Genomic DNA, 9697 nt, shown 5'->3' with positions numbered 1-9697 from the left:
TTATAACCACTGTAGCTTACGCATTCTCCTGGGTTATGATTACATGGGCTCTTCCAGAGTGTGCTTTGGGGATCTGCCTAATCCAATATATGGGTAGGTTCTCTGATATTTCTCTCCTCTTTATGGAAGAGGAATCTAAGCCACAGGAAATTCAAATATCTTGCCTCAGGCCACACGGGTGGGATATGCAGGGCCAGAATCTTAATTCAAATGGTGAATTTCCAGAATTTATATTCTACCAGGAACATAGAGAGATGAGTAAGAAATTCCCCAGACACATAAACTAAGTATTTAGTGGAATGAAAATAGAATTAAATTGATAATTTTGATATCATTGTTATTGATGATTGGACTTCCCACTGCATATAATAAAAGTCTTGGAATTCAGTAGATTCTAAAAACAAAATGTTGGTTTAAGGAAGAATGGTTTGGTTTTAACACATAGCTTATCTGAAGTATTCATACTCCCTCCACCCAACCCCCCCAAAAAATAAAACCTTGTAGATATTTGATTATGTTTTACACTTTTTTGACAAAAATCATACATGTATGTTTATATATATATATAAAGTTCATGAAAAAGCAAAATACATCACCCCTGTCACTTTGAAACAGAATTACATAGATTGTGAGCTGCAGTAAGAAAGAAGTGGGATATATTCCTTTTTGAGAAGCCACCTAAAGAAGAAGCACATTACATTTTTCTTCAGTTGCAAAGAAGTTTAGTATTTGTAACAAGATCTGCCAGCTATTGGTCTTCCTGATATTTCTATCCTTGCCCTCCATGTGTGACAGCAGCAGTGAGGAGAATGGAAGTTACTATAATGAATTTGCCTTCAAGAGATCTGCAATACTCTTTGCTGCTGATATTAGAGCCAGGGGGATGGATTCCTGGCTGTGAATTGGGTTCTTGGGTTTGTCCATAGGACACCAACACATAAAACTTGTAGGTACAAAGAGAATGGTGACCCTTTATTAATTTTGCTTCCCTCAGAAGGAAGAGAGGTGGTATAGCAGCTTCTCCAGAAGAAAGTGCCTATGAAGAAAATCAAAATAAATCCAGAATACAACTTTTAGACATCCAGAAAAAAAATGGAAATTTTTTAGCCCCAAGATTCAAAAGAAAGAGCTCAAAGGTGTTTTGTTCTCTGCATACATTCAGTATATCTAATGAAGGATAAAATGTATTTAATGTGGGCATGTTACCTATGTCTGAATGTGCCTGTCTCTTAGTCTTGCTGTGTCACCATGGGTAAAATTTCTTCAGAAAATTCAGAAACAACCCACCAAAGAACTGGTAGTAAGTCAAGATAATAAAGTAATTGAGCCAAGAGCTCCCTCCCTCACCAATGATGAGGTGGAAGAATTTAGAGCTTACTTCAATGAGAAAATGTTCATCCTTCAAAAAGGTGGGAAAAGACCAGAAGGGGCAGAGTAGAGACTGGTTAATTGCATTAATCATGAAGAAGAAAAAAAGAAGATGAATAAAAAAGGAAAAAGAAATTGGGAAAAGCAAAAGGATCTCAAGCTCAATTGGTCTCTAACACTGATGAGGTACAGAAGATCAAGGATATTTCTATGCAGTTCTTGGATGGAAATGATGAGGAGGAGGAAGAAGGACTCGATGCTGATTTCTTTAAGGTGAAATGTGCTTGGGTTGGACCTTAAAGAGAATAAAACATTACAGAAGGAAGAACCTTCGAAATCCAGTGTCAAGAAAAAAGTGACCATAGCTACAGAAGCAAAAAAAAATTACTGGAGAGAAATATGTATGGTTTATATGTATGATTTTATATATAGAATGTATTGAATAAGTATACACATATATGTATATGTTTAGTACTTCCACTGCATATATAATATTGTAAAGAAATTTTTTTAAGTCACAAAAATTTATTATTTATTCAATTCACATTTACTTATATTACTTTCCTAGGGAACTTTATCTGTATAAATGACTTGGTTCAAAATAACTTCCTAACTTCAGTGTAGTTACTGTGTGTAATGTCTGAAAATATCTCAAGGGAGTTGTTAAATTTCTATAATCAAAAATGTAAGTGTAGCATGAAGAGTACACATTTCATAGAAATATGGAGCTGAAAAAGAATCTTAATATATAGGTGGTCTCTTTTCGGCTGAAAGAATAGAGACACATAAAGGTTAAGTGACCTCACCAACATCACACAGAGTACTGATTCCCAAAGGAGTGCTCAGACCATGTTACTTCTCCATTAATTCTCCTGTGAATCATTTTATGGCTTGAAGACTCCCCATGCAATAAAAGTTTATTGGCCATGTGTCAGGAACTTTGCTAGGTGCTGGAGTAACAACGATTTATGAGACATAGCCTGTGCCCTAAAGGATATCATAATCTAATGGTAAAGATAGGCAAAAAACATGGTATAGAGTCTAATAAGTAAAAGACATACAGAAGAGGGACACATAATGCAGCCTAGAGAGGTCAGAGCAAAGGCTTTGGAAAGAGTGACCTCTAATCTGAATCTTAAAAGATAAGTAGAGGTAGAAGTTTTCCAGGTAGACTGGGGGAGTGGAGGAAGGAGAAGGCCTATGCCTAGGAAGGGATAGCTAGGCAAAGATAAACATAAGCAAAAGCAGTGTGATATATTGGGGAGGGATTGAGGTATAGAGAAAATATAAGCAATTCATTGCTGCTGGAGTATGAAAGGTATAAAGGAAGATAGCAGGAAGTAAGTCTGCATGAGTAGGTCCAAACCTTACAATGCCTGGTAAACCATATTTAGAAAATGTGGAGTAAAGGTAGGATTTTCAATAGAATTGTCACAGTTGGGTTTGTATTTACAGAACACTGAAACCAGCATAATCCAAAGAGTGAAGAATGACAGCAGAGAGATTAGCTAGGGAATTAGTGCAATAATCCAGTTTTGAGATTTGGGGGACGTGACTAGGGCAGAAATATTGATATGAAAGCAGAGGAGTGATAGACAGACAGATAGATATAGACAGATATAAATGGATATAATATACACATAATGTGAAATATGCCTTTATTTCATATATATATTGGATGTGAAATATTTAGGACTTGGTAAATAACTGAAAGTGGTGGATGAAGGTAAAAGAAAAGTGAAAACGACAGCTAAGTTCTCGAGAGATGACAGAGTCGAGCAACTCAAATGGTACAGAATTAAGTGGAGATTTAATTGGCACATAATCAATATATAGAGCTTGGGGCATATTCAGGTGAAGGAGTTCAGCAGAATTTAATGTAGATATATGAAAGTGACTTGAGCAATCCATATGAGTGTGATTAGCATGAAACTATGTAACTGGATGCCCTTGTCATGGGAAAACATATGAGTAATAAGAGCATAATGGGTAGAGGAAAAGGAGGGGGTAGACAAGACCAGAAAGGTATCTTCAAAGGTATGAAGAGGGCAGGAGAGAATGATGTTACAGAATCAAAGAGAAACAGCATTTCAAGATGAAAGGAATTGCCAATTAAATACAGAATAAAGGTTAAGAAAGAAAATAATAGAAAATATCCATTGCATTTGAGAATTGATGTTATTGGTACCATGTAAGCCAAAAATTTACATAGATTTTTATGATTTATTTTGGAGGGAAGGGGAGGTGAGAAAATGGAGATAGAGACTGTTGCTGATTATTTTGAAATCGTGGATTAGAATGGCTTGAGAAGGATAAGAGCTTGGGAGTAACGTGATTCAAGGATGAGATACTTAGGCTAAAAACTGGTTGAAGATAGAAAAGCTAGAGTGTGGCTCACTGTTGGTACAAGATTCCAAAAGAGTCAGGGATTAATGAGGTCAAAGACATTGATAGAGTCAGAGGTTGCCTAAGAATAGGAAGAGGGATCTCATTCTTTGGAATTACAGAAAAGGAAGTAAGTATAGATAGTAATGAAGTTGAGAAGTTGAGAAAGTTGAGAAAGACCATGCATAATAACTTTATTTTCCAAGCAAACCAAGGAATTGTCTAGTTACTATCTGTGTGATACTGACTTAATATTGCTGAGCTTCCATTAAGATGGAAGAAAAGAGAGGTCAAAGAATTGGTGGCCTCAGGACTTTAATTAGAAAGTTTAGTAAATGTGAGGGTGTGAGATTCTTGGAAGGACAAGATTTATTGGACAGAGAGTAATCTTGCTTGATATTAAGATTTCTTTTATGCTGGTCTGCCTGATAAAAGAAGGGTCATGAAATGATGTAGGAAGAAAATAATGAAGCAGAGCATGGGTGAAGCCAGTAAATGGAGGAAGCCCAGGAATTTAGCACCTGGTTACTTGGATGGATTTTGTTCATAATTATTGATGTTTCCTAGATATATGGTGAAAATATCTAGGATAAAGAATGAAAATCTAAACCAGGCATAGAACTCTTCAGTACAAGTTTGTTTGTGGAAAAGGGGTGATGCATAATTGGAATGGTAAAAGCCAGGTGGGATTATCCACAATGGGTTTGGTAAAACGAATATTGTCCATTGTTGAGTCCTGTAGAGGAAGTGATATCCTTAGGCAGATCCAGGATTAAGAGAACGCAAGCTAGTAGAGAAAAAAGGCCATGAAGAGGGTGAGGAAATAGGTAGATAAGCCTTCTTTTTCCAGAAAAAAAAAAAAGTTGAAAGGATTCAGAAATGAAATCAGAATCAAAAGGAATCAGGCTACAGGAAATATAGAGAAATAAAAAAATGAGAAAAGTCCCAAGAAGAATGACAACTAATTTTGGTCACTCAAAAGAAGCAGAATAAACACTCACCCCAAATTTGGTTCAGATGTCAATCCTAATGATGTCATATATGCACCAAGAAGTTATGAAAGGTTTATTAGTCACACAGAGACTTTCTGGGAGAACAGGGGTGAGTTCTGAAACTGGTGCGAGAAGGGCTTGAGAGAACAGAGAAAAGAGACTAACTTGGGGTTTTAAGGTGGTTAGGGAATGAGGCTGTGGTGAGGACTCCCATGCACTAGCTGGAGCTTATGGGGTTTGATCTTCCCAGTGGCATCAAAGGAGAGAGAAAGTAGGCTTTCTTATCAGCTTTCCCAGATGTAGGGTAGAAGGAGATACCAGCAATCAAATATTAAATATGGAGCCAGACTCTATTTACAAGAGGATTGCCTTTCCTTCAGTAATCAAGGACTATATGGATAAGACACATGGTTAGAAATGCAGAGTTAAGGTGTTTATACTCATTAAGCTTAAACTATTCACACATAGATTCTAGTGACCATGAGCATTGAAAACATGAGATTAAACTGGCAAAAGGCAAGCAGTCTAGGACTCAAGGAAAGATTTTCATCCCATAGGGACAGTGGAGCATTGAACCCAGAAACTAAAGACTGAATATACAAATCCAGCCAAAAGAAGAGACATAAGGTAAGATCCATATGCCAATGTTTCTGTTGATCAGAAGTTCTTAAGTGTTCAGGAATTTGGCTGGACTAAGCCTGCAGGTGAATTTCATTACTGACTGCAGCTGAGAGATGCCAGAATCATGTCAAGTTTTCAAGATTTTACATCCTTGTTAGTAGAAAGGAAAATGATTCCTCTGAATCCATAAATGGCACATCTTACCTGTAGGAGACAACCAAGAGCCAAGACTATGGTTGGAATGAAGCCTAGAATTATCAAAGTTCAAAATTTAAGACGTCATGACAAGCTTATAAACCCACATGCTTTATCCTCTGGGTTAATTCAAAAAGGAAAAGGAAGAGATTTTTCAACTCTTTAGGTCAAGCAGCCTGTCTGAGAAGGCTTGAGAAGAGGATAAAGATTCTTACTGTGGCAAAACTATCTGGACACAATTGAAATTCTGCTATTCAAAGAGAGCCAAGATAGTAACACAAGTGGATTTTAGTCTTATATTCAATTCCTTTTTAAAATTTTTATTTGTTATTAACTTTTATTGGCGTATAGTTGCTTTCCAATGTTGTATTAGTTTCTGCAGTACAGCAGAGTGAATCAAGTATGCCTATACATATATCCACTGTTTTTTAGATTTCCTTCCCATTTAGGTCAACACAGATCATTGAGTAGGGTTCCCTGTGCTAAACAATAAGTTCTCATTTCTTATGTATTTTATACACAGTAGTGTATATATGTCAATCCCAATCTCCCAATTCGTCCCATCCTCCTTTCCCCCCTTGGTAACCATAAGTTTGTTCTCTACTTCTGTGATTCTATTTCTGCTTTGTCAATAAGTTCATTTGTACCATTTTTCTAGATTCCACGTATAAGCAATATTACACAATATTTGTTTTTCTCTTTCTAACTTACTTCACTCTGTATGGCAATCTCTAGGTCCATCCAAGTCTCTGCAAATGGAACTATTTCATTCCTTTTTATAGCTGAGTAATATTCTTTAATTCTTTTTTCAAAAGTCAACCTGATCCATTAAATTCCTGTTTTCATTTAGCAGTTCTCTCTCTAAACTGAAATCACAAAACATAGGAATATTTTCCAAATATATTTATGGTATAGTTGAAAAGAATTCCCACCAGTAACACACTGTCAAAGATATCATTACTGAAACTGCTAAGTGTCAGAGTCATGGAATCTCAGAAATTTATTCAACATCCTGTTGTACACATTTGTATCTCAAATACTTCAGGTGTAAGCAGGTCCTTACTGACAGTAAATCTAATAATATTACTATATTTTGGAGTAAAAATGAATGATGACTAGGATGGCTTTTCAATAATGGAGAACTAGTGTCATAATAGAAGGAAGAGGGGTTTGAAAATAAGACTATTTTCTGGAAACTAAATAATACATAAAATATTTCATTTATTGTCTCTGAACAGCCAAGCATAAAAATGTCAAGAGAGCATATTTTTCAAAAAGGAATGTTGTAAAATTCTTTTCTTTCAACACAGTTGTTAAAATCATAAAACTCTAGAACCAGAAAGCTTGGGTTCAAATCTTGTTTCTGACCCTGAGAAGATCTGTCTGCCTCATCCATAAAAATATTAGGGGGCTTCCCTGGTGGTGCAGTGGTTGAGAGTCCGCCTGCCGATGCAGGGGACACGGGTTCGTGCCCCGGTCCGGGAATATCTCACATGCCACGGAGCAGCTAGGCCCGTGAGCCATGGCCGCTGAGCCTGTGCGTCCAGAGCCTGTGCTCCGCAACGGGAGAGGCCACAACAGTGAGAGGCCCGCGACCGCAAAAAAAAAAAAAATATATATATATATATATATATATATATTAGGAAGAAACAAAGTAATAATTGAACTTGCCTTATAGGGTTTTGGGAAGGATAAAGGGGTCAGTATTTATAACATGCTCAGAGCAGGGATGAGATCATTGCAACACGGTACAAGAAACATTAGATAAGTGTGAGCTACTATTATCAATCTTGGGAATTGCTTCTAATAAGTCAGTTCTCTCACCTCTCTGTCTGAGACTGATATTTGGAGTTTCAGAATTTTCATCGTTTACTCGTGCTGAAATCAGGGCAAAAGCTATACTGTAAGTACTATTAATCCTCTCAGTTGTTGCCATGTTACTGTAGTTTTAATTCTTCAGTTAATTCTCCAAATTGGCTCAAATTCTCTGTCATCTTTGTCATTATCACCTAATTCCATAATTAATTCTTGACAGAATTTGGTTCCCAATGCTATTTGCCTTCTAAAACAGTCAGGAATTGGAAAGCAACAATGTAATTGCCTTGGCAGCATTTTTCTTGGTTTCATGAATCTTGTTTTGGTTATATTCTAGGAAGAAGGATCCAAGATTTGTAGAATTCAAAATCCCATCTTGGCAGTAATAGCATTTGACTTTGCACAGATTGCTGAGGTAGTTTGCTCAGCAGGTGAGAAAATTTCTGTTAGTCATTATGGCTGTCATGCTTTGGGGAGGCAATTCAGAAAACTCCTTTCATAATACTTAAAAGGTTTCCTTGACATTCACTAAAAGAATGGGGGGGGAGTGATTAGTGAAATTAATTTAGTCAAAGCAAAGCAATAACCAATATAATCATCATTTCAGAGATACATTATTTATTCATCTGGTCATTAATTCAACAAAAATTTATAGAGTGATCTCTATGCATCTCTCACGGTTTTGATCTTGCAATAAAATGGTGAATAAAACCTGGGCCTGACATCGATATGCCATAGAAAATATATTTTAAAAATACTGTTTTGAATATTAATTCTAAATCTATAATTGAGAAAACACCATTTCTCTTGATATCACTTTTAATCAGTCCCAATATTCCTGTGTATATACTAAAATGAATATATTTAAATTCGATTTTAAACTCAATAACTTAGAAATAAAAATGATTCTGGGGGAAATTTCCTCAGCCATTGGATATACTCCTATGGTCAGCTGTTCACTCTCAGTGTCACATGTAAGAGGGATAATTATTCTCATTTTACTTAGTGGTTCATAACTGTTTTAGACTGAAAGCTACTATAGGGACCATTTCTTATTAGTCTTTATAGTCCCTGTGCCTAGAATAACATCTCGGATAGTGGTTCTTAACCCCAGTATGTACCATTATCTCATCTTCTATATAGCCTTAATAATATGTTTGGTCTGGACCCACTGCAGGTCTATTGATGAAGATTCTTCAAGGGTACAGACATGTCTATTTTTAAAATAGTCCAAAGTGGTTTCAGAGCCTCAGTTAGGGTTGAGGGTTGAGTCCCACCCGTATAGAACTACTGCTTCAATGAATAAGTGACTGAATACATGAATAAAAACTAACATCACAAATACATATAAAAATCGTGTTAGGATATTTCCTTGATTTGTACAACCAAATTCAAAGCTTTTGTACAACAGAACTGAAGCAGTAATTTAAATTAAAAACTCTTCATGCCAATGTTCTATTCTCAATTAACCAATCTATCAGTAATTTATCATCTTTCCCTATACTTCTGTATTGCCAAAGGAGAACAAACTATAACCATTAGAGAATAAGAAGCTTTCTCTAGGTTGACTCACAAGTTAGAGGAAAGGTTCACAAGATGTGAGTTAGCTGTTGATTTTCAGGCAAGCTGGATGAGTGAAAAAAACAGTTACTGAAAGATCTGAGATTTGAAGGCCAATATTACCCTAGAAGTCAGAGATGGTGTGAGTGAAGAGCACCTGGTGTTCAGTTAGTAGCCCACAAGTTACAAGAGAAATTAATGATTGAAAACAAGCTCTTATAGTAATATTTTATCCTAGAGTCTTCTTTTCAATATCTACTAACTCTTTATAGGAAAGTTAGCATTTAAATATAGGATCTTAAGAAAAATTAATGACATTGTGAATTCTGTAGGTGTACACAATCTTAAATGAAGTAATGGTTCCTTTGCAAACTTTTGTGTGTTTAGGATATGCCCCAAGTATCTTTTTTTAATGCTAATAATATTGAGAAAAACTTATGGATAAGAATAAGCTTTGCCAACAATTTTAAGCTCTGAATAATAGCTATGCAAGAAGTGATTAATTACTAAGTGTTTTAATACTAATTTAATTAGCTCCATTCATTTTCCACACCACGCTGTCTCTAATTAGCTGATTTGCCATTAAAAACAGCACAATTTGTGACAAGAATTGTACAGGAAAAGAAAAGGAACATGCTGTCATTTGAATTCAAAGGCTAATTTACAACTACAGCCCAGGGAAAGAAATATATTTTGTTTACAAAAAAATTAAAAAAGGAAGAAAGTCAAACAAAAAAAAATCACTGCTAAACAATAGTAAA

General features: G+C 35.7%; 1 pseudogene; it reads left to right on the top strand.

Moving 5' to 3' along the window:
• The first annotated feature begins 549 nt into the window (after positions 1–549).
• LOC137222992 (probable ATP-dependent RNA helicase DDX10 pseudogene) lies at positions 550–1810 on the top strand (annotated as a pseudogene).
• The last annotated feature ends 7887 nt before the right edge of the window (positions 1811–9697 follow it).

The sequence above is a fragment of the Pseudorca crassidens genome, chromosome 4 (assembly GCF_039906515.1).
Source record: "Pseudorca crassidens isolate mPseCra1 chromosome 4, mPseCra1.hap1, whole genome shotgun sequence".
NCBI lineage: Eukaryota > Metazoa > Chordata > Mammalia > Artiodactyla > Delphinidae > Pseudorca > Pseudorca crassidens.
This window is presented reverse-complemented; position numbering and strand designations above follow the sequence as displayed.